We start from the raw sequence: 23,557 nt of genomic DNA, 5'->3' as shown, positions 1-23,557 counted from the left end.
AGAATGATGGCTACCATTCATTCATGCTAAGATTCATGCAAACCTACGCAATTCTATGAGGCAGGTATTACTGTGAATCCCATCTTCTACATGAGGAAGTTGAATATAAGGTGCCAAAGGCGGCAGAGCTAGAAACTGGTGGAACCAGGAACTGAACCCAGGCAGGCAGTTCCCAGGCCCAGGGCAGTTAATCACCAGGCACCCTGTCTCTTGTTAAGCAGGCAAAGACAAAACTCAGGTAATAATTTGATTGTTTACTTGAAGCTACCATTCACTGGCACTTATAATGGTCGGTGCTGTGCTGAGTGCTCTAGGTATTTATTCATGTATCTACGTACATTAGTCATCCAATAAACACTGAACATCTACTATATGTCAGACACCAGGCATACAGCCATCAGAAAGAGAGTTGGATGTCTGCCTTCCTAGAGCTGATGTTCTAATCCTCATACGATGATATTTTTCTCCCCATTTTTAGATGAGGCACAGAGAAGTGGTGTCGCTTACCCAAAGTCACATAGCTAGGAGTGGCGAAGCCCAAATTTGAGCCTGGGCCTGGCTGAGGCCTCGTCCTCTGCTTTTAAAGAATCCTTTTTAAAGCAATATCCCCAGAAGGGCTTGGACCAGAGGCAGCTGCACTGGTATCTGTCCAGGGCTCAGACTGCCTCAGAGCCCTGAACACGTCATCTTACCCAGCCTTAGCCTCGGTTCCCAACTGGCAAGCGGGCTAATGGCCCCATGCTCTTCAAGCTGTTGTGAGGATTCCTTCCCTCCCTCCCTCCCTCCTGTCTTTCCTAACACCACTTTGATGCCTCCTGACATTACAGACATCATAGTTTATGAAACCTCTCCTCCTCTTCTGGAGGTTATTTTTGCTCTATTTTGCAGAAGAAAAAAACCCAGGGGCTCAGAGAGATGAAATGATTCACTCAAGGCAGTGACCCGATCTGAATTCGAGCCCAGACATGTGTGCCACAAAGTGGTCCCAGTCAGGGGCCTGGCAGGAGCTGATGGCGCCACCTAGTTGGGACATTCGATTCAAGTTTAATAAAGGAATTAATTACAAGGGGGGTGGACGCAGTATAAGAACCCACAGAGGATAAGGTCACACCCCAGGGCTGGTGCAAGGGGATTTATTATCAGTCAAAAGGGTAAGAAGAAAGAGAAGCTGCTGTCATCAGGAGACACAGAGAGAGAGAGAGCCCTATGATAGCAGCTGTGGCCTTCAGTTGGGGGTACGCAGCTAGTCTGAGCCGACCCTGCAGGGATGAAGCTGGGAATAAATATCCCAACCTCCCCCTCCTCCATCCCATGTGCTCCCCATGGGCCAGATCCAGCTGGAGGCCCGAGGACAAGGGAGGTCAACCTGAAGGCCAACCTCGCAGGACAGAGGGCAGGAAGAAAGGTAGGAAGAGAATGCAGGAGGAAAACCACAAGATCTCCAGTCAAAGTTACATGCTCTTTTCCTATTTACTGCTCTTCACTTATAATTGCACAGGCACAGCAGGTTCTGCTGCCTATATCAGAAAGGTCACTAAAGAATGTGTAATAGTCAGTATGGCTAGGTCATGATGCAGAAACAAACACGTCCTAATTCTCGAGGCTTCAAACGGGGTAGAAAGCTTACAGCCTGCAAACGTCACTTGTTTTTGTAAATAACATTTCACTGGAACACCGTCACAAGCATTCATTTATGCATTGTTCACGGCTACTTCCCCGCTACAACAGCAGAGTTGGGTGGCTAAAACAAGCCTAAAATATTCATTATCTAGCCAAGAAAGTTTGCCAGCCCCTGGCTTTAAAAAACAAAGGTTTCCCACTCATATTACATGTCCATCTCCAGTTGGCAGGGCCCTTGCTCCCTATTGTCCTCAGTCAGGCACCAAAGATGGCGAGCCCACCAGTCTCCCTGGCAGGCGTTGGAGATAGTGAACACTCACCATCCCTTAAAGCCTCTACCAGGAAGAGACATGCCTTACTTCTGCGCACAGATCTTTGGTTAAATCAAGTCCCATGGCTATGCCAACTTCGAGGAGCAAGAAAGAGCAATCATTCCATGTGCCCTGCACAAGGAGAACCAGCAGTAGATGGTGGACGGCACTCCTGACAACCGCAGCGTGTGAACATGGCAAATGGTGGTGAAACAAAGGAATAAAGCTGCCAGCAAACCTCACCAGACTTTCAACTGGGCACAGGGCTAAGCCAGCAGGATGAATCCAGGTAGAGAAACTGGAGAGAACAGGCATGGCACCATAGCCTTGCTCCCCATCCTCCTTTATTTTGGCGTCTATAGAAACAGAGGCAGAAAGATTTCAACAACCTTGAGACTAGAGGGTCCCTGGGTCCTTTCCTTAAAGGACTCAGACTTGAATGTGTGTGCGTGTGTGCGTGTGTGTGTGTGCGTATGTGTGTGTGTCAGCGCGCACGCGCGTGCAGAGGCTGGGGTGGTGATAGCCGCCCAGGGGTTTCCTTCTCTTCCCTTCAGGAATCAGGAGCTGGTCAAGTACCCAGGAGATGTTGGCTCCATTGCTGGCTTTATGACCAGTTACCTCCCCACTATGTGGACTCAGCAGATCACTTCACCTCTCTGAGCCTTTATTTTCTCAGCTGTAATCATTTCCTCACCATGTGATTCTCAGGACCAGCAGCATCAGCATTGCCACGAACTGATTAGAAATGCAAATTCTTGGGCCTCTTCACATCCAGTGAATGGAAACTCTGGCTGGGGGCCCAGGATTCCTTGGTTTTGACAAGTCTCTCAGGTGACTCTGATGCTCTCTCAAGTGTGAGAACCGCTGGTATAAAGTGAAGCTTAAATGAATTGAGATGTGCAAAGCCTTGGCACATACCTGCTTTTCCTGCAGCCTTCCCCACTCTCTGTAAACGACGACTCCATTCAGCCAAAAAGCCTGCAGTCATCCCTAATGAGGGTTCTCCTACCCCGAGTCTGTATTTTAAAATGTACCCAAAGGTGCTCCTTCCTCATCACCTTCTCCACTCCAGTGGCCCAGTCTCCATCCCCCAACGCTTCCTTCCGCAATAACTTCTCAGTCTATCTTCCTGCCTTTGCTCCCCGTAGTTCCTCCTCACCCCAGCAGCCAGGCAGATCCTCCTCAAAACTAAATCAGATTATTCCACTCCTCCACTCAGAGCCTCCGATGATTCCCCTCTCACTCCAAAGAAAATCCTACAGGTCCCTGCTAGGTCTGACTCCCAGTGACTGTCCACCTCCTCCCCGCCCACATGCCCCCTTCACTCTCTGCTCCGGCCACACCAGCCTGTCCTCTGCTCCTCCAGCATGCCAGACACACATGCAGCTTGGGGCCTGGGATGCAGCTGTTTCCTCTGTCCAAACCCCTCTCGGGATATCCCCAGGGCTCGTGCACTTACCTCCTTTAGATCACCATTCAGATATCACCACCTCAGAGAAGCTCACAGGGTGCTGACCCCTCCTCCTGCTTTGTTTTGCTCTGTAGCTCCATAGCTCGCCACCTAACATACATCTTTATTGTTTCTGTCTATTGTCTGCCTCTACCCACTCAGACGTGAGGTCCGTGAAGCAGGGACTGCCTGTTTTGTTCACTGCTGTATTCCTAGCACCTGCCACACAGTAGGACCTCAATAAAATAAATCTTCGTCGAGTGAATAAATGAATAAATAAATGATTTTTTAAAAAAACCACCAACAGGTAAATGCTGGTTCTCTTCTCTGCCCCTCCTCTCAATGACTTTGTCCCTGGCAGGGCCCTGGCTGTAGTCAGCAGAAGGCCGCCCCCATGGGTACTTCCAAGAATAACACCACTGAGAGACCCCAGAGTGAAGGACTTTGGCTCCAGCATGTGGCTCTGGAGTCAGCAGGTCTGCATTCCCGCCTCTGCTCCCCCACTGTCTAGCTCTGTGCCATGGGACAAATCGCATCGCCTTTCTGATCTTCCATTTTCTCACCTCTAACATGGGGTGATGATAATAACATGTACCTATCCTACAGGGCGGCTGCAAGGACTAGATAAGGTATATGTGAAGGGCATAGCACTACACCTGGTACCTAGTAAGCATTCAATACATAGAAATTACTATTACAACTATTGCTATTGTTTTGCTCTCTTCTGCCCAAATATCCAATGGCCTGGGGCATTTGGGCAGCAGGCGGGTTTATTAAGCATATAATGGGCTTTGGGGAAAGGAGACCTGAATTTTAATTCTAGTAGCTGCCATATTGCTATATGACTTTGCTCAAGTCAATAGGCCTCTCTGGGGGCTCCATTTCTCCATCTGACCAGGAGGAGAGGATATTGAAGGAGGCAGTCTCCCATGGTTCCTGCAGTTTGCCTCCCAGGTCCTCCCAGAGGATCAAGCCCACACCCTCTGCATGGCCTACACTGCGGAGGTCTCCTGGCCGAGCAGGCCTTCTCAGTTGCATGCTGCCTTCTCGCACCATCTTCACTGGCTCTTTGGGAAGCTCAAGAGGAGCCCTGACCGGGGTGGCAGACAGTACCCGGTTGCAGCTGAGAGAGCCCTAATCCAGATCTAAACTGAAGTTCTTCCTTCGGGAGCTGTGCAACTGAAACCTCTTGAGGAGTCACTTAAACCTCTTGTGTCTTGGTGTCCTCATCTGTAAAATGGGAATAATTACACCTTGTAAAGATGAAATAAATTGCTATGCACAAAGCATTTAGATAACTACGTGGTATAGATTAACCACTGTTATTATCATTAGTTGTTATTACTAGGTGGATAATTAGGACCCAAAAAGTCACAGCCAGTCTTTGGAACAGGCACCATACTAGGTGTTTTTTACTAACTTTGATTTAATTCTCACAAAAACCCTATGACATTTTTGTCTCCATTTTAGAGGTGAACAAGTTTGGCTCAGAGACTTAAGCCACTTACCCACGGTCACACAGCCTGTAGACGGAGCTGGGTTTGAACCCAGTGCTCTCTTAAGCCTGGTTCTTTCTATTCGCCATGCTGTTTCCTCTTAGCTCGCTGTTTCACTGGTGGGGAAAATGGGGCTCAGAATGCTCTACCCCGGGCTCAAGTCTAACTGGGCCTTTCACCAGAGCCTTCTTAAATCTAAGCAACATGGTACCTGAAGGCAGTGCCATGGAGCCATTATTCCCATTCACAGGGAAGGAAACTGAGGCTCAGGACACAAAGGAGCTCTCCCAGGGCACTCAACATGGGGCAGAAACAGGGCCTGGGCCTGGTTGCCCACTAGGTGGATGGTGAGATTTCTGAAGGAAGAGGCCCCAGCACCTACGGGGGCAGCAGGCCCCTCTCTCAGCCCTGCAGCCCCGCTCCTCCTCCCATCCCTCTGCTTTATGACCTGTTTTATGAGCACGGCCTGGCGGCTTCCATGTTGCCATGGGAACCAGCCGGTGCGGGCTCCTGGCAGCTTGATCTGGGATTGGCAATTTTAAGTCGGGAGCCAATCCTAGAGGGCGGTGGGGGTCCAAGGGTTGAGATATACGCAGCTCCGGGGATGCACAGCGCCTGCCTGCCCCTCTGCTCTGCTCCAGCTCCCAGGTGCCAAGGAGCTCAGGGATCTGGCAACTGGGAGATCATAGGGCCACTGGAGCCACTCAGTGGGGGCAAGAAGAGCTGACAGAGATGGAGGGGTGGAATCTCATACTCAGGGACTCCAAGAGACAAGAGCAGCTAACATGAAGGGCCTCACAATGGTATACATAGACACAGAGACTCACACACACATGCACACGCACACACACACACACACACACGGCAGGGTCAGGAGAGAGAGAGAGAGAGAGCGAGCGCCACAGAGATATACACAGCAGCCACAAGGAAAAATATACACAGAGAGATACACGGAGATCCAGAGAGCTACTGAGAAGCCCAGGGACACAGATATGCAGAGGCACACACAGAGGATACTTGGGCACTCAGAGACGCATGCAGACGTACATAGAGACACACAAAGAAACATACAGACACAATCTCTCACCCGCTGTGTGACCCAGGCACATCGTCCAACCTCTCTGAGACTCGTCTTATCATCTATCAGATGGGCATCACCATCCCCTGCTTGTGAGGACAGGGAGAAGGAGTAACAGGAAAAATTCCTGCAAGTGCTTAGATGCTCATCCACTCAGCCAGTATGTACTGAGCACCTACTGTGTGCCAGGTATTTCCTCCGAGCTACAAAAAGTGAGCTAACAAGGACCTGCTCTCAAGAAGCTCACAATCTAGTCGGGGAGATAATAAACAAATATACAAACAAAACAAGCTCAAATTGTGAGACTTGCCAGGGAGCCAAGAAAACAAAATGAGAGTGACTTGGTAGAGAACCGGTAGTCAGGGAAATCTTCTCTGAGGACGCAATGTTAGCCTAAGATGCAAGTGACCAGGCCAGCAATGGAAGGGTGTAGAGAAGAGCATTCCACCAGGCAGGAACAGCGGGTACACAGGCCCTGAGGTTGAGGCGGGGCTCAGTGTGTCCGGGGAGCCCTGAGGAGGCCAGTGCAGCTATAGCAGAGGGAAAGGGGCAGGTGATAAGGCCAAGGGTAACTGGAGTCCAGATCAGGCAGGCCCCTGCAGGCCACATATTGGACTGTGGGTTTCATTTCATGAGACGAGACCCACTGAAGAGTTTCCATCAGGAGATGACCTGGTCAGAACTGCGCTTTAATAAGCTCACTTTGACTGCTGGTAGGAAACTGCCTGGATGGGGCAAGACTGGTCAAGGGAAGACCAGGCTGGGGGCTGTGGCAGCTTCCAGAGCGGGGGATGACTGCAGGCTGAACCAGGGTGAGGGCAATGGCAGTGGGGCTGAAGATGGTTCATGAATTCATGAGTTCAGTGCATTCTTGTTGAGTTCCCACATGGTGCCAGGCACTGTTCCAGGCACTGAAGACACAGCAGCAAACAGAACAGACAGAAATCCCTGGCATCATGGGATGTACCATCTAGACAGAAGAGATAGGCAAATGAGTAAATGAATTATAGCAGAAGAGTTAATGAGTGATGGGTGGTGCTGAATTCTGTGGAGGAAAACAAAGTAGCGTAGGGAAAGAGTGGAGACGCCAGGAGGGGCAAGGGGGTTGCAGTTTTAAGCGAATGTCAGGGAAATTCTCACTGAAAAGCTGACATTTGAGCACAGATCTTAAGGAGGTGCAGGAGTGGAATGGAGGGCAGACAGTTCCAGGCAGAGGGAATAGCAAATACAAAGGCCCTGAGGCAGAGTGATGACCCTCGTGTTTGAGGAAAGCAAGGAGGTTCATGTGGCTGTCTTGAAGGAAGATGTGGAGGCAGATCAAGTAGAAATGGGAAGGAAGGAGAAAGGGAGGGGCTGAATGGTTAGGAGAGATCAGGGGACCTGGATGTTTACAGAAGGAAGGGAAGCCAGTGGGGGAGGATGAGGGCTTCGGGTCAGGCCCACAACCCCACTCCACCCCACCCGCCCCAGCTCAGGGAAGCAAAATCTCTTCCTTTCATCCTCCCGAACTTTATCAGTCAAAAAGTGAAAAAAATGGGGAGGGAGAGGGAGGAAATGTCCCTATAGGAAAGGAAGGCCACTGAGAGTGTGGCCTTGCCAAGGACAGACTCCTGCCCAGGTCAGAAGAGACTTCTCCTGGTGGCTCTGCCAGTACTCTAACTGCCCTCAGGATACAAAGGGGAGGTCATGGGGGAAGTGGTGGCAGCCACAGCTTCGGAGTCAAAACGCCTGAGTGGAGCCCGCCTCCAGCACTGTCTCTCAGCATGACTTAGGCAAGTGTCCCTCAGCCCATTTACTGGTGGCCTGACCATACCCTCCTCCCTGGAGTACCAAGATGGAATGGGAGAATCTACATAAAGGACCTGACCCACAGCTCAATGAATGCCTGTGGCTCTCATTCATTTTCCCAAGCAGATATATTAAGGCGGACTGTGGCCGGGGGTGTGCCCTCCCACGGACTGGTCTCATGGGGCCTCTGAAAGTACAGAATGGAGTGCAAGGCCAGCGGTGGCTGTCTCAGGGCTCCTAGCCCTGCTCAGAGATACCTCAGTCTTGATGCAAACGGCAGGTGGTCCCCCGGGCGAGACCCCTAAATTGCCAGTAAACAGGATGGATTTCCTGGGCTGCAGGTGGTTAATTAGGGCGCTGCCTCCCATTGCTCTCCAGGCCCTGGATGTCCTGGGTTGGATTTCAGGCTCATTAGTGTCTTGGCACAGTCAGGCAGAGCTTCTCTGGTTGTGTGCTCTCCAGCCACTCCAGCCACCCAACCCGGCCTGGCATGAGCGAGAAACAGGAGGGTCCTTAGTGCTGTGGTCCACACTCCCTCACTCCACCATTCCCCCAGCCTCTCCACCTCATCCTCCTCCATCAGCCGCAAGAAAGACCCTGGATTCAAGGGAGCTGGCTGAGACTCCCACCCCCTCAGCTTCATTCTTGTCTGTCTAAAGGAGACATACACCTGGTCACAGCTGACTCCTAGAGCCTGGATGAGGTTAACTAAAGGGTGGAAGCGAAAGTGCCCTGAATCATTAAAGAGACAGGTGGGCTGCAGTGCAAGTGAGGCAAAGTGCCACATAGCCACCTGCCTGCTGGCCTCCCGCCTCTGCCCTTCCTTAGGACCCCTCTCCCCAGCAGCCCCGGGATAGGTCAGGGAATGACCATGTGATCCAGCAGTTCTACTTCTGGGTATAAATCCAAAAGAATTGAAAGCAAGATCTCAAACAAATGTTTATACGCCATGTTCATAGCAGCATTATTCACAACAGCCAAGAGTGGAAGCAACTCAGTGTCCATTGATGAATGAATAGATTTTAAAAATGTGATACAAAAATACAATGGAATATTATTCAGCCTTAAAAAGAAATAACATTTTGACATAGGCTACAACACAGATGAACCTTGAGGACATTATGCTAAGTAAAATAAGCCAGTCACAAAAAGACAAATACTGTATGATTCCATTTATATGAGGTCTTTAGAGCAGTCAAATCCATAGCGACAGAAAGTAGAATGTTGGTTGCCAGGGGCCGGGGGGGAAGGGAGTGGGGAGTTATTGTTTAATGGGTACAGAGTTTCAGTTTTCAAGATGAAAAGAATTCTGGAAATGGATGGTGGTGATGGTTGCACACAATGTGAATGTACTTAATGCCACTGACCTTACACTTAAAAATAGTTAAAATGATACATTTTATGTCATGTATATTTTACCACAATAAAAAAAAAATTGCACACACACAATCTGCACTAAATCAAGCAACCTCTTCTGGCGGCTCACTGCAGCCCCCACAGTCCACCTGCTCTGCACCCCCTAACTTCTCTGACCTCTCTCCTCACTCATTTGGCTTTGGCCCCACTGGCTTCTTTGCTATTTTTCCAACCCACTAATTTCATGCCAGCCTTAGGGGCTTGGCACCCGCTGTCCCTTCTGCCAGGAAGGCTCTGCTTCAGATTTCTACAGGGCTTGTTCCTCTCCATTCTCCAAGTCTTGGGTCAGACGTCACTTCCTCAGAGGTGCCCCCCGAACACCTGGAATAGCAGCCTCCAGCCCCACTCCTGTCGTTCTTTATTGCCTTACCTGAATTTACATCTCTTCATAGCATCTATCACCACCTGAAATAATACTTGTACTTGTCTGCTGTTTGCTTCATTAGAATGTCAACTCCAGAGGCCTTGACACTTTTGTATGTCTTAGAAAAATACCTGGCACATAGTAGGCGCTCAATAAACAGTTGCCGAATGAATGGAAGATGATCCCATTGTTATATAATATTTGTTTATGATATACATGTTCTGTTATGTCCGTGCGGATGAAACACACAGGAAAGGCTTGAGAAGATGCCCATCAGGCATACAGCAGTGAACTAAGAGGCAGAATGGGCAGAAGGGGCTGTGGGTAGTGGCTGGCAAAGGAACTTTCCCAGTTTGCTCAGTACAGCCAGGAATTATGTGAGACTTACAGTGGAGAACATAGTCATGTGGTACCTACAAAAATTTTTTTAAACAACTTCAAGGTAGTGATGATATGTCCCACGTAGTAAGTGTCCACATGTCATGTTCTCACCTAACCTTCCCAACAACCTCTCCAGGGGGAGGGGGATATTTGTTACTATCACCCCCGTTTCACGGTGAATCGCATTTTCCATTCCCCAGAGAGTCACTGAGCTCCTGCTACACAGCAGGCACTGGGCTCAGAGACACCAGAGTGAAGCAATTATCTCATCTTCATGGAGCTTATGCTTTAGTGGAGATAAACAACAAACAGGTAAATAAAACTTGTATGTGGGGGCAGAATGCTATGGATAAGTATAAAAGAGTGATAAGATGGGAGTAGGAAGAGCAGAGGAGAAAAGTGGAGGAGGCGTTGCAACTGAAATGGGGAGACCCTCACTGGGAAGGCGACATTTCAACAAAGACCCGAATGAGGCGAGGAAGGGAATGAGCCATGTGCGTTAAGTGCAAAGGCCCTGAGGCATGCAGGAGCACTAGCCAGGAGGTCCCTGTGGCTAGGGGTATGCTCTAGGAGGAGGGAGGCTCAGAAGGGTAAAGCCACCTGCTTCGCAAGTAGGAGGGCAGCCAAGAGCAACATCTTGGGACTGTCTGGCTGTTAAGTCAGGTCTCTTTATCACAAAGGGCCTGACGCTATTTCTGGAGAGGGAAATCTCAGGGTTGAGTGTGTGTTCAGTTCCAGGTGCTGCACCGGGAATGTTGGGAAATCACATGTAGCAGCCCCCACCCTCCTGGGGCTGCCACTCCAAAGGAGAGAGAATAAGAGCCTGGGAGAAGTCAGCCAAGAGCCAGACTGATCTCTACAAGAATCCCTATGATTGCTGTTTTCCATTTCTGTACGTGTTGATGGGGTAAGGGTGGGAGATCCAGGCACATGTACACACAGCATGTGCATTCCTACCCCTGAGACTGTGTCCGTATGCGTGCACGTACATGCTCCTAAGCAGCTGTGCAGAGTTTTGAGCTAAACAGTGGTTTACTTAGCCCTCCACATCTGGGTAAGTGTGAGTGAGTGTGGGCATCCTTGCCTCATCCTTGTGAGTGTTTGTGCATCCCAGAAGTGCTCCATGTCCATCAGTAGGCAGGTGTCTGTGTCTGCATGTCTGAAAATGAGTGTGTCATCGTGTATCTGCGTCATGGGTGTGTGCAATGGTTAAGAGTTCTACCTCTATAGTGTGACTCCCTGGGTTGGAATTTAGGTTCTGCCACTTACTTGGTATGACCTTAGGCAAATGACCTAACCCCTCTCTGCCTCTCTGACCTAATCCCTCTCTTATTAATATGGGGGTATTAATAAGACCTTCCTCATAAGGTTGTGAGGAGAAATGTCTCAGCTGTTATTATGTCAGCACTCTGTCTGCATGTGTGTCTCGTCTGTGTGTCTGAGTGTGCTCGCTCAAATTGATGTGCTTAGTGACGTGCAAGTGGGCACAACTGAGTGCATCCCCTGTCTGTGCATCTACCTGTGGGACTCAGTCTCAGTCCTGTGTTTGCAGAGTTCAGTCTCCTCTCTGGCCAATGAGAGCAAACATGCTGCCTGGGATAGGGGATGGGAGAAAGGGTGGCAGGAGGGGGCTCCTGCCATGGCCTGGCCAGCTGGACTTTTTACAGCCCAGTGACTCTGTCCCTTTGAGCAGCCAAGCAGCTAGATAACAGGGCAAAGGAGTGGCCCCTCCCCTGGGCTGCCCCAGGCCTGCACTGGAACCATCTCCATCCCTGGCCACAGAGATTGGGTTTACAAGTCCGATGCCCCTCGGGATTGGAGGATCCCAGAAGGCAGAGTCAGGCCTGAGCCACTGCTGTGTCCCCGCATCACAGCATTCACTTTTAGTCACAGCTGACACTTACCGAGGGCTGGCTGAGTGTCAGGCCAGGTCAATACTTATTCATGGTCTAACTCACTGAATCCTCACATTGGTTTTCTGAGATAGGCCCTTCCATGATCTCCACTTTACAGATAGGGAAATTGAGACACAAACTGATGAACTGCTTTCTTAAATTACACAGCTGGTAAGTGAAGAGACCAGAATTCAAACCTGGTCGTCAGACTCCAGAAGTTGAAGTCTTATATCATGTCTTTCATTGAGTTAAATATACTGAGTAAAAATTTACTGAAAAAGTGTATATTAAACGAATGAATCCATGAACAAAAGACAAAAGAACAAGCTTTGGGGTGGAAAGAAGAGGCTGAGAAAAACGTGATGGTTGATTCTGGCAGAGGAGGGAACCAGCTTGGCACCCTGTTGAGAAGCCCTGGGGATGGAAGGGGAAGGTAGATGGAGCCAGATGGTGGGGGTCTGGAAGGCCAAGCAGAGGGGTTTGAATCTGAGCTGGCTCCACTCTTCAGAGACCTGGCCACACTGAGGTGCCATGGGGACAGGCCACCTGGATCCTTCTTTGTGGATAAATTGGTGAGCTAATTCCAGGTCTCTGGGAGAGCTCATGACTGAAGGTGGACTAACAGAGTTGGCTAAAACAAAAGCTCTGCAAGCAGTCTGGGGTCGGACCACAGTGCCTTTCTCTTCTGGCCAGGGGACCTTGGAAAAGCCACCTCCTCTCATTGAGTTTCAAATTACTCATAGGAATCAACTTGTTGAAGAGATAAAAGTCAAAGCCCAATGCTCAACACATACTACTCAATAAACGATCATCTGCTATCAGACGAGGGCTTTAAAATAACTAAAATAAATCAATTAAAAGATCTAGTGGAAAAGGTGGATAACATGCATAAACAGATGGGGAGTTTAGGAAGAGGAAATAAAACTATTTAAAAAAATAAAAAGAGCTGACTAGAAACGCTGGAACCATCCTAGAAAAGAAAAATACATCACTAGGAAAGAATTTTCTTAATGACATTGTCAGTAGACTGCACACAGGACTAGAAAGAACTTGGCGATGAACTTTAAAAAGAGGAAATGAGAATAAAAATTCATAGTGCAGGCCTCTTAAATTAGCTAAGATGGCTGAAGCTTGTGTCAGGCATATGATGCTCAACAGTACCATTCCTTCACTCATTTAACAGAGATGTTTTGAGCTCCTAATATCCATGAGATAGTGTTCTCAAGACTGGGATCTCAACAGTGATCAAAAGGATAAATGTCCCTACCCTCATGAAACACATGCCTAAGGGGAGAGTCAGACTAATACATAAGTAAAACATACAGTATTTTAGGTGGTGATATGTCCTATGGAGAAAAAGCACAGGAGTGGGTCAGGGAAGTAGGGATGAGGGATATAATTTTAGATAGGGTTGTCAGGGAGACCTCAATAAGAAGGTGATGCGTGGACACAGACCTAAAGGAAGTAATGGAGGGAACCACGTGATTACCCAGAAGAGCGTTCTAGGCATAATGGACAGCTGGTGCAAAAGTCCTGGGGTACGAGTGCTCACAGTCAGTTAATAGAAAATCCAGAAGGCCTGGGTGTCCAGAGCTGAGTGATCAAAAATGACAGGAAATAAAGTCAGAGAGGTAAACGGGAGGTGAGGGGACCACCAGGAGGGACACAGATGATCATGTAGGGTTTTTGACTTCAACTGTGAATGAGATGGGAGCCCTTGGTGGATTTCAATCAGAGGAGTGACGATCTAACTTCTGCTTTAAAGGGATCCCTTTGGCTGCTATGTGGAGAGTGGACTAGAGGGGACCAGGTAGAAGCAAGGAGGTCACTAAGGAGACTACGGTGATGATGCAGAGAAGATTATAGTACCTGGAATGAAGGTGGCAGCCGTGGAGACAATGGTAGGTTTTAGATAAGGCGTGCATTTTGAAAGCTCGTCTGATATTGTGAGAGTTGTAATTGTTATTGTTACTGTTGTCAGGGCTAACCAGCTTCCCCAAAGCTTCTTCAGAAAGTCAAGACCTAGACAAGCAGGAGTGAAGCTGCCCACCTGGCCCCTCCTGCCAGGGGAATCTCATTGATATTGTTGCGTGGCCAGTTGCCAAGTACCGTTTCAGGGAGCCAGGCGAGGCAGGCTCTTAGGCCCCCCGGGCAGCCCCAAGTGGGCAGGCGACAGGCTCAGGTCTGCTCCACACAACCCCAGCTCCAAGGCTTCAAGGCTGTTGTTTGTTTATTCAGAATCGGCAAACGTTAACAGTAGATTCAGCTAGAGAAGCTGGTCCCTGCAGTGCAAGGTCGCCCCACCTCTCCCCCTGAACCCTCATGGATAGAGGGGTCAACCCCTCCAAGACACCATGACTCATGTCCTATTTCCCAGGCCCTCCTTCTCCTTTGCTAGCACTGCCCAGTCTGGCCTCTGCCCTTCGCCTGGCTGGCTGTCACGAGCTCCCATCCTCTTCCATCCCTTCCACTCGGAGCGGGAGAGGGGACTTTCTGAAAAATATGACAAGATCATGGAATCCTCTTTCCGCCTTTCTCTACCTGGCAAACTCTCATTTTACTGTCACATACAATGTCAATGCCCTCTGCAGAAGGTCTTCCCTAACCACTCCCAGTCTGGGTTTTCCTTCTGGCTCCCACAGCCCAATACTCACTCCTCCTCATTCCACGTGCATTGTATTACAAGGAAGAGACAGATGAAGCACACATACCCCTCCCTACTCACTGTCCACAGCAGACATCACTAAATGATCAGGCTGCTCTTCCCCACAGAGCCTGGATATGGCCTCAGGATCACAGTATCCTAGGACTAACAGTAATTGGAGAGAAGTAGACAGGTTAAAATCCATTTTTTAAAAAATCTCCAACTGACTGTTAATTATACAGAACACACACACACACACCCCTTTAGACCATGACTGTCTGGAGAACAGAGTTAAGCGTCTCATTCATCTCTCTTTCTTCAGGACACACAGAGGGCCTGGCACTGAGAAAGTGCTCACAAATCTTCCCCTACACCCAGCCCTGACTGTGGCCTGGAGACAGCTAGGAAGACCATCACTGATAATAGAACTCTATCCCATTTCACAGATGAGACAACTGAGGTCTAGGAAGAAGGCATCTGCCTAAAGCTACCCAGAAAGACAAGCAGCACCATCCAGGACAAGAACCCTGATCACCTTCACCCCTCCTCCTTAGCTGCAGCTCTCTGGGCTACACTGAGCTTCCTGGAATTGACTCAGTACCAAATACTAATTAACATTTGTGTCTGACTTGTTTGAGATCGGGCCTTCTTCAGGAGGAAACTCACAGACCGTACAGGGGAAAAATCTGGGGAACTGAAACCTTTACCCTCTCTCTTGACTCTCCTCCCAGCTCTGTCCACATTAACTACAAGTCTTGTTTCTGGTTAAAAAACAAGGTTCTACGGCCATGCCACCCTAAACAAGCCTGATCCCATCTGATCTTGGAAGCTAAGCAGGGTTGGGCCTGGTTAGTACTTGGATGGGAGACCACCTAAGGAGACCAAGTGCTGTAGGCATAAAAAAAATATATATAAGGGATTGTAAGCTGACAAGGTCCTTGCAATCTGCGAGGTCAACCAAGGATTGCCTCGCCTAAAACAAATAAACAAACAAATAAAAAAACTAGGTTTATAGGATAGGGGTTAGGCTTGACAACATTTCTCAATGATGTCCCCTGTCCTATAATAAAATGATTCTGAGGATAATATGTTCCAGAAATGCTATGTGAGATCTGCCCTCATGAAGCTCCACATTACATATCAGCATATGAAAGAAAACCGTCAAACTTTGCATAATCAGATTCTTCAAACTTACTTGTCAGGCTAACCACACAACCTTTTTTTCAAAGTTTCTGTTTGTATCTCTATTAGTTACAGTTCTTTAGTTGCATCAGAAACCTTGATCAAGCTAGTTTATATAACAAGGATCAGATGTTGGCTTTGTGACTGAAAAGTCTAGAAGTCAGGAGGGCCTCAGGTATAGTTAGATCAAGGCCTTGGCTCTATTTCTTAGGAATTCCCCTCGGATTTCTATTTCCTCCTCTGTGTATTTGTCACTTCATTCTCAGTCCGGCTTCCCTCATGGCAACAAAATAGCCGTAGCAGTTCTGGGCATCACACGTGAGGGTGCACTGCCCAGATAAAGAGGAACCTTCTCTTCTCTCCATTCTGGACTGGATGTCCTGGCCTTATTTGGACCATGTGTTCATCTCTGAGCCAATCACTGGGCAAGAGGAATGGACATCGGCCAATGAGAGTCCACCCTGGAGATGAAATCATAACATCTTCCACAAAGCACAGGGCAATGTAGTCTTCCTAGTAACACTCATTCCTCCTACTCCTACCCTATTATTCTCTGCTGGGAAAACTCATTTGTTCCCATGACACTGGTCATCCACAGATGTCAAGGAGGGGAAGGGTAGGCCCCTACCTAAGCCCTGGGGGTGAATCTTGATTGGTCTAAAGGCCATATAATCTTATTCATCTTCTTTAACAATTGGTTCAAGAATGGCTGTTTGGCTTGGTTCTGGCTAATGAGATGTGAGTGAAAATCTGCTGGGTGGGGCTACTAGAAAAGCTTTTACCTTTATGATATAAAGAATAGACCTGGCTGGCATGTCCCTTCACCCCATTATCATTCTTTCATATTCAGACCTAGAATGAGGACTTGATATCTGGAGGTGTGGCAGCCATCTTAGGAATATGGGGCAACAACTAAAAAAAACAAATACCACCGTGCCAGAGATGGCAGAACAGAAAAATGGAGCCTGAGGCCTAGACAGCACAGTTGGGCAGTTGGGCATACCTTGGATTGTTCTCTTAAGTAAAAAAGTAGAAATTTGTATCTGTTTAAGACAAAGGCATTCCTAGCTGACATAATACCAAGTCATTTTTTTGCAAACTGGGACTTGTGAATGCAGGGAGACACAGGCTTGGAGGCACAGCTTACACGGCTTAAGTTTCATTCACTGAATTCCAAATACTTTCTGAAACATGTTGTGTCCCAGAGAATGCTTGTGAGAAAGCAGATCATCCAAGCCTTTGCATCCAGTCCCACAGTGGGTTGAGTGTTCCCTGTATTGAATGGGGTGCCAAAACACTTCTAATATTAAAGAGACCCAAAACACTTCTAATATTAAACACTTCCTCATCTACACCAGTGCAGTGCATCCCAGGGTTGCTTTGGGCTGATTTCACAGGACTTCAGTGACACCAACATTAAAGTACATTCTTGAATCTAGATACCTGTTGGGGTTCAGCAAAATCTTCCAGAGCCTTACACTTATCTTCCTAGTCACCTACTTCTAGGATCCCTCCTGAGAAAATAACCCAAATAAGAGAAGGAAAAGCCAAGAACATAAACATTTTTATCACAGCCACATATACAATAGCCCTCTCCTACCCCACCCCCCACCTCCCCGCCAAAAAACCTGGACACATTTAAATGTCCTCCAACAGGGGAAGGATTAAGAAACTATTTGCTGGACTATTACATAAACATGAGAAATTATGTTTATAAATGTTATGTTGTTAGTGAGAAACCAGCCGCAACATTTTATGTATATGGTATGGTCTCAATTATATCAAAATTGTGTGGGAAGGAATAAACCAGGAAAAAATACACTGAAATGTTAATAGTGATTGTACCTGGTTGGGGTTATTATGGATACTTTGGTGGGGGGGGACTTTTTCCTGCTGTTCTACATTTTTCCATTTTGCCTATATGTTCTGCTTTTGTAAGCAGAAAGAACAAAATTGACTTTTCTTTTTAAAGCTTCCAGGACCCTCCACTGTGTGAGATCATTGCTGTCCTCTCCCCTCCAGTAAAGCAGATAATCAAGGGCTTCCTAAGCGGGTGACCCCCTTCCGCACTGGGCCAAAAGAAAAACAGCTTCCAAACTTGGCATATTTGATTAATAGCTGAAAATTCTTTCAACAGTCAAAGGGAGCGGTGGGAAAAGGGGAAGATCAACACCCTATTTTTAAATGGTGATGTGAGCTCACAGGAACTAAAGGCAAGAAGAGGTACACACCAGGCCTTATGCAAATTAGACACTCCCTGGCTAAGTGAGAATTCTGGGTCTGAGCCCACACCCGGATTTCTACCTAGATTCCTGGGTCTCACTGAGCTGAGCTGGGAAGAAAGGAGAGAGGGGAAGGAATAGTCATGGCCATTACTCACTGAGTACATATTAAGTGTCCGGCTGGCAAAGCATTTTCACTGCCTGGAGCTCTTCTGGCCTTTGCCACACCCTGAAGTATAGGTAAGATCATCCCCACTTTGCAGGTAAGTCAAACAGAGCTCAGAGAGGGAAGTGACCTGCTCAGGATCACAGAGCCAGCTTCAAAGCCAGTGGTGCCTGGCACCAGGCTAGGTTAACCTCTGGTGGGTGAGTCCTCAGTGGGGAGGAGAGGGATAGAGAAGAGAGGTGCAGGCTGCTGGGGCCCACAAAGCACAAAGGTCCAGAACCCCTGGATGCAATGCCATTAGACATCCAGGTGGGATGCATGCATAGACCTCGGTCCCCACCTGACCTTTGCACTCACTATGCCCTCTGCCTGGAACACTCTCCCCGCAGATACCTACTGGCTCACTGTAACTCCCCAGTCAGCTTTCTGCTCCAAGTTCACCTAATCAGAGAGGCCTCAACTGGCTACCTAAAAGAGCATCCCCTACCCGTACCTTCCAGCCCCATCATCTGTACCTTCCCCGCTTGGTTTCTCCTAGTAGCACTTATTACCTCTCCAACTTATTACGCAGTAAGTCCTCACTTAAAGTCGTCAAAAAGTTCTTGAAAACTGGGACTTGAAGTGAAACAATATATAATGAAACTGATTTTACCTTTGGCTAATTGATATAAACAAGAATTAAATTCCTACGCATGTTTCTGGTCACAAAAACACCAACTTCTAAATAGAGACCCAAAACACTTCTAATATTAAACACTGAAATAAATGTGAGCTATATACATATGTTTCAGAAAGATTAATAAAAACGAGTAAGAAAATTATTTTCCAACCTCCTTGTTCCAGTTCAGGGTCATGGGTGGCAGGAGCCTGTCCAGGCAGCTAAGGGTGCAAGGCAGGAACTAACCTTCTCCTTTCTTCTATCACAGGGCACACTCAAGCACACAACCAAGCTCACTCAGACTGGGACAATGTGGACACACCAATTCACCTCACATACACATCTTTGGGATGTGGGAGGAAACCAGAGTACCTGGAGAAAACCCACGCAGACAAGGAGAAAATGTGCAAATTCCACACAGACAGTGGCCCTGGCCGGCGATCAATTTTTCTTTCTCCTCCATGTTAAAATGAAACAACATTGAAAGAAATGATGGTATTCTAGGACCTGCTGTTTTTATATTTGTTTATGGCAAGGAAGTGTGCTCCATGAGAGCAGGGAGTTTAGTTTTTGGGTTCACCTCTGTGTTTCTAATACCTGGTACATACTTGATGTTGAACACATGTGGCAAATGAATTAATGGAGAAATAATGAGCTAATTCATGAATCTTAACTCCCCCAGGACCTAGTTACACAACCTGAGATGATGACCTAATAACAGTAATGACATAATCATTAATGGTACATTGTTATTACAACTAACATTTCTGAGCACTTATTCTACATTCCTTTCCTCATTTAATCCCCATACCAACCATTCAAGGCAGGAAGCATAGTTATCCCGTTAGACTGCTGCAGAGACTGAGGTTCTGAAAACTCAGATAAAGTACCCAGAATCAGAGAGTATAACCAGCAGAGCCAGGTCTTGAACCAAGCATGTGTGATTCTAGAACATACTTCCCTACCCTCCACATGGTACTCCAGGTAGTTCCACCCAGTGAGAGGGCAGGTGCCACATCTGCATTATTCCCTGTGCCTGGCACCAAGTAACTTGCCCCAGATGAGTATTAGTGAAATAAGTCAGTTCTCAAAGTGCAGTCCATGGACCAGCAGCAGCAGCATCATTGGGAACTTGTTAAAAATGTAGATTTTTGGGTCCCACTGCAGACCTTTGAATCACACTGATGTGTGCCTAGGGTGTGAGAACCACAGGGATAAACAGATGACCCCAATCTGATGCCCCAACCGTAAAGCAGGGTGATCATCCAGTGGGGTCATGAGCACCTGGCATGGCAAGGGCTCAAGCTCTCCTCCCACAAGCGAGTAGAGGAAAAGTTTTCTGCTCTGATTTCAGGCCTTTGATTTCAGCCTCATCTGGCCAAGAAGATGCCAGATTGTCAGAGGGAGCAGAGAGCTGGGAGTGATGGAGTTGGAGCAGGAAGATCTATTATTAATTAGCATGTAACATTGATTAAGAACCCACAGGGCATCGCAGCTGTGAGGAGCTTGGGAGAGCCTCCACTCCTGCCTGGAGGGGAAAGTGATTAGCAACATTATGAAAGGAAATATTCATCCTGTAGCAGCCCTGAGCAAACACCTCCAGAGGTGGGGAAATTTTCTCTCCCAGGGCTCTCTCTTCCTGGAACAGGGCAGCTGCCTCCACAGCCTGGGGCAGGCTTGTCAGGGCAGGAGGATGGACCAGCTGACCTCTGACCTGTCTCTTCTACCCAGTTCTAGGGGATAAGAGATGCTCCAGCTTGGCCTCTTGAGATAGCATTTCAAGGTGCCTGGATTTTTCTGATTTTTAGAGATATAGAGGCAAACTAGATTTAGATGTATCAAATCTCCTATTTTTTAAATATGCTTAAGACATTCTGGGTTGGTAAGTTTTTTAGCTACTTAGCTGCCATTGTCACATTTAATCCTTTCAACAACCCCATTTCCATCTTCTAGATAATGAAACTATGGCTCAGAGTGAGCATTCACACAGTAAGTTGGTGGAGTAGCTGGGATTCAAGCCCATGTGTGCTTCCCAAGTCCTTGCTTTCTTCACTGGACCTCTCAGGTGCCTGCCTCTTGTGCCCCCAAACCATCTAAAAATATTCCGGAAAGTCTACAGTTTATTGCCCAACCCAGGCTACACCCATTCAGATTGTGTCTCACACCCAAATATAATATAGAAACCCCTAGTCGGACAATACATCTGGGTGTTTGGATTTGAACACCTGGTCACCCCACCTATACTATGTCTCTAATAATTCCCTGCTCCTCCCAGAACAAGGTGCCTGTGAGCCAGCTCTCCTCTCCCACTGCGCCTACTTCTGACCTTTGTCTTCACATTTCCAAGAGTCAGTCAAGTGGGACTGACCAATCACTTCTCACTTGGCAACACGGGACTCCAGTTTCTCTGCCACTTACTAATCTGAAGCTTTAAGCAAGACCTTACCCTTCTCTGGGACTTCATTTCTTCTCTATGCCAAAGAGGACCGTTTGGACCCAAGAATCAAGTTCCTGACCTCATTAGTTCTATGATCAAGCCACTGACCAAGTCATTCCTAAACTCTGGAGAGAGAAGATAGACTTCGTAGGTGATGATGATGATGGTGATATACCAAGTACAAGCTAACAGTGTTTTAATGCTGCCTATGAGCCAGGCACTTAACATGGATTATCCTGTTTAATCCTCATGCCAACCCTAGCAAGAAGCTGATATTTGTAAGTGCCATTTCATAGAAGATGAGATTAAGGCTCAGAGAGGAAAATGATCTCAGCGCGCACGCTCTGAGCCACCGCTCTGATGTCCACCCTGCATCTTCTCCCACGGCACCAAAACATTAGGCTTGTTGGCGCCTTCTAAATTTCTCCATCTGTAAGCCAGAGCACACCAGGTCCCTGCAGGCTGAGCAAGCTGCTGTGTTTCCCAGGAAACCTTCTTGAGTCCTGCAGACTTATTAAGGAGTCCACAAACTTGGGGAAGAGTTTTCAAACTGGAACAGCTGACCACAGATCCCCAGAGAGGTGGTAAGCTCCCCATCCCTGCAGGTGTGTAAGCTCATGCCAGACAATAAATTTGAGAGAATGTTGTAGCAAGGATTTTAACACCAGATGGGGAGGCAGAGGCTTTCTGGGAGAACACGGCAGTGAAGAGCCAGACTGCCTGGGTTCAAATCCCACTCCCTTTGCTTTGTGACCTTGGGCGAGTTACTAAACTTCTCTTTGCTCAGTGCCCTTCCCTTTATAACCGAACTCGTAATAGGACCTATCTCATGACATTGTGGTAAGACTACTCAAGTTAATATGTGTGAATTGTTCAGCAGAGTGTCTTGCACATGGCAAGTCTATAAAGTGTTAGCTTTTACGTTCGAACTTTTACTTTTCACTTTGGAGTCCCATCTTCCAATCAAAAATTCCATGGATGCCAATACAAGAAATACATCGAAGAGAAGCTGCCATCTGAGGAGGTGGGTGATGGGGCCACAGGAGCCTTGCTAGATCTAGCCCATTCCCAAAGTAGTCTCCACACCACATCACAGGTCTGCTGAGCCAGTGCGCTGACCACGGCTTATGTCATCCCAGAGGCTCAGAAATACTCCTTGCCATCAAAATCCAGTCTGCTCAGGCTTCTCAAAACTATGGCATTCAGCTGCCATATTTCACAGATGGGAGCTTGCTGAGGTCACCAGACAGTTGAAGGACAAGCTCCCTTAGGAGGGCAGAGAGGCTTCTCAGCCCCCTTCCCAGAAAACAAATACACACTAGGACACAGAGAGGCCTCACTGCCCCCTCCCCAATGCAGGGCCTCCCACTGCAGGAAGGTGGCTTCAGAGATCAGCTGTTGCTTACTAGGAAGGCAGTAAGAGGAAGTAACATTTAGAGAAGGAAAGAAAGGTGACAGGAGCCAAGAGACTGTGTCTAAGTGGAGAGAAATTGAGGTTGAAAGATGGGGTGGGGCAGTTCCGGTCTTCCAGAGACAGAGGCTCTGCCAACACCACATACAAAGCCTGGGAGTGGGGACCTGGAATTGACAAACCTAAAACAGCTCTCAAATTTGCTGCTTCCATAATGAGGCCCACTCCCAGGGAAGGTATGATCACAAACTGTCTGAGGTGTGATGGCAGATAGGACTCTGAGTTTCATCAGGGGAGGCCTGTAGAGACCATCAGGTTCCAGACTCTCATTACAGAGAGGGGACACAAGCCCAGAGATGGGCAGTGGCTTATCCAAAATTACACAGCAAGTGTAATTACAGAGGGCAGAGCTGGGACCATCCCTCAGACATGTTTTCACTGGCAACCAAGCCTTATCCTAGTAACCACAGAGCAGGCACAGTTCTAAGTCCTCATAAAACAACCCATGGGGAGGGACCATGGTCCCCATTTTACAGTTGAGGAAACTGAGGCACATCGATGTCACAGAACCTACCTGAGACCACACAGTTGGTACTCGGTAGAGTAGGGTTATCCAGCTCCCATCTTGATCATGATTCTGTCAGAAGGGAGAGAACCTTTTTTCTAGAAGTTCAAGCATTAGTAAGCATGAAGGAACTTCGGAGTTTGGGGAACCATTCTAGAGCTGTTGAAACCGCGTGTGGGCAGCTGCTTTTCACACAGCCAATAGTTCCTCTCACACCACCTACAAAAAAAAACCCAAACTAATTTTTCCAGCTTTCTTTTTGGCCAGGGGTAGAATGTGACACTGATCTGGCCAAAGAGATTTAGGTAGAAATCCCAGAGACAGCATTCCTCCACGATTAGAAAGCCATTTCCTTTGCGCTTATCTCACCCGCTTCTTCTTACATGGAACAAAGATGTGATGCCTGAGAACGGGCAGTCATCTGGGAACAATGAGGCACCAGGAATGAGGGCAAAGGGCTACACGCTAAAGAT

At 47.9% G+C, this 23,557-nt stretch overlaps 1 pseudogene; it reads left to right on the top strand.

Moving 5' to 3' along the window:
- Window positions 1-15,221: 15,221 nt before the first annotated feature.
- LOC111747015 lies at window positions 15,222-15,340 on the top strand (annotated as a pseudogene).
- Window positions 15,341-23,557: the final 8,217 nt, after the last annotated feature.

The sequence above is a fragment of the Pteropus vampyrus genome, unplaced genomic scaffold (assembly GCF_000151845.1).
Source record: "Pteropus vampyrus isolate Shadow unplaced genomic scaffold, Pvam_2.0 Scaffold7, whole genome shotgun sequence".
Lineage (NCBI taxonomy): Eukaryota > Metazoa > Chordata > Mammalia > Chiroptera > Pteropodidae > Pteropus > Pteropus vampyrus.
Note: the sequence above shows the minus strand (reverse complement) of the source record. Positions and strands in the feature narration are given on the sequence as shown.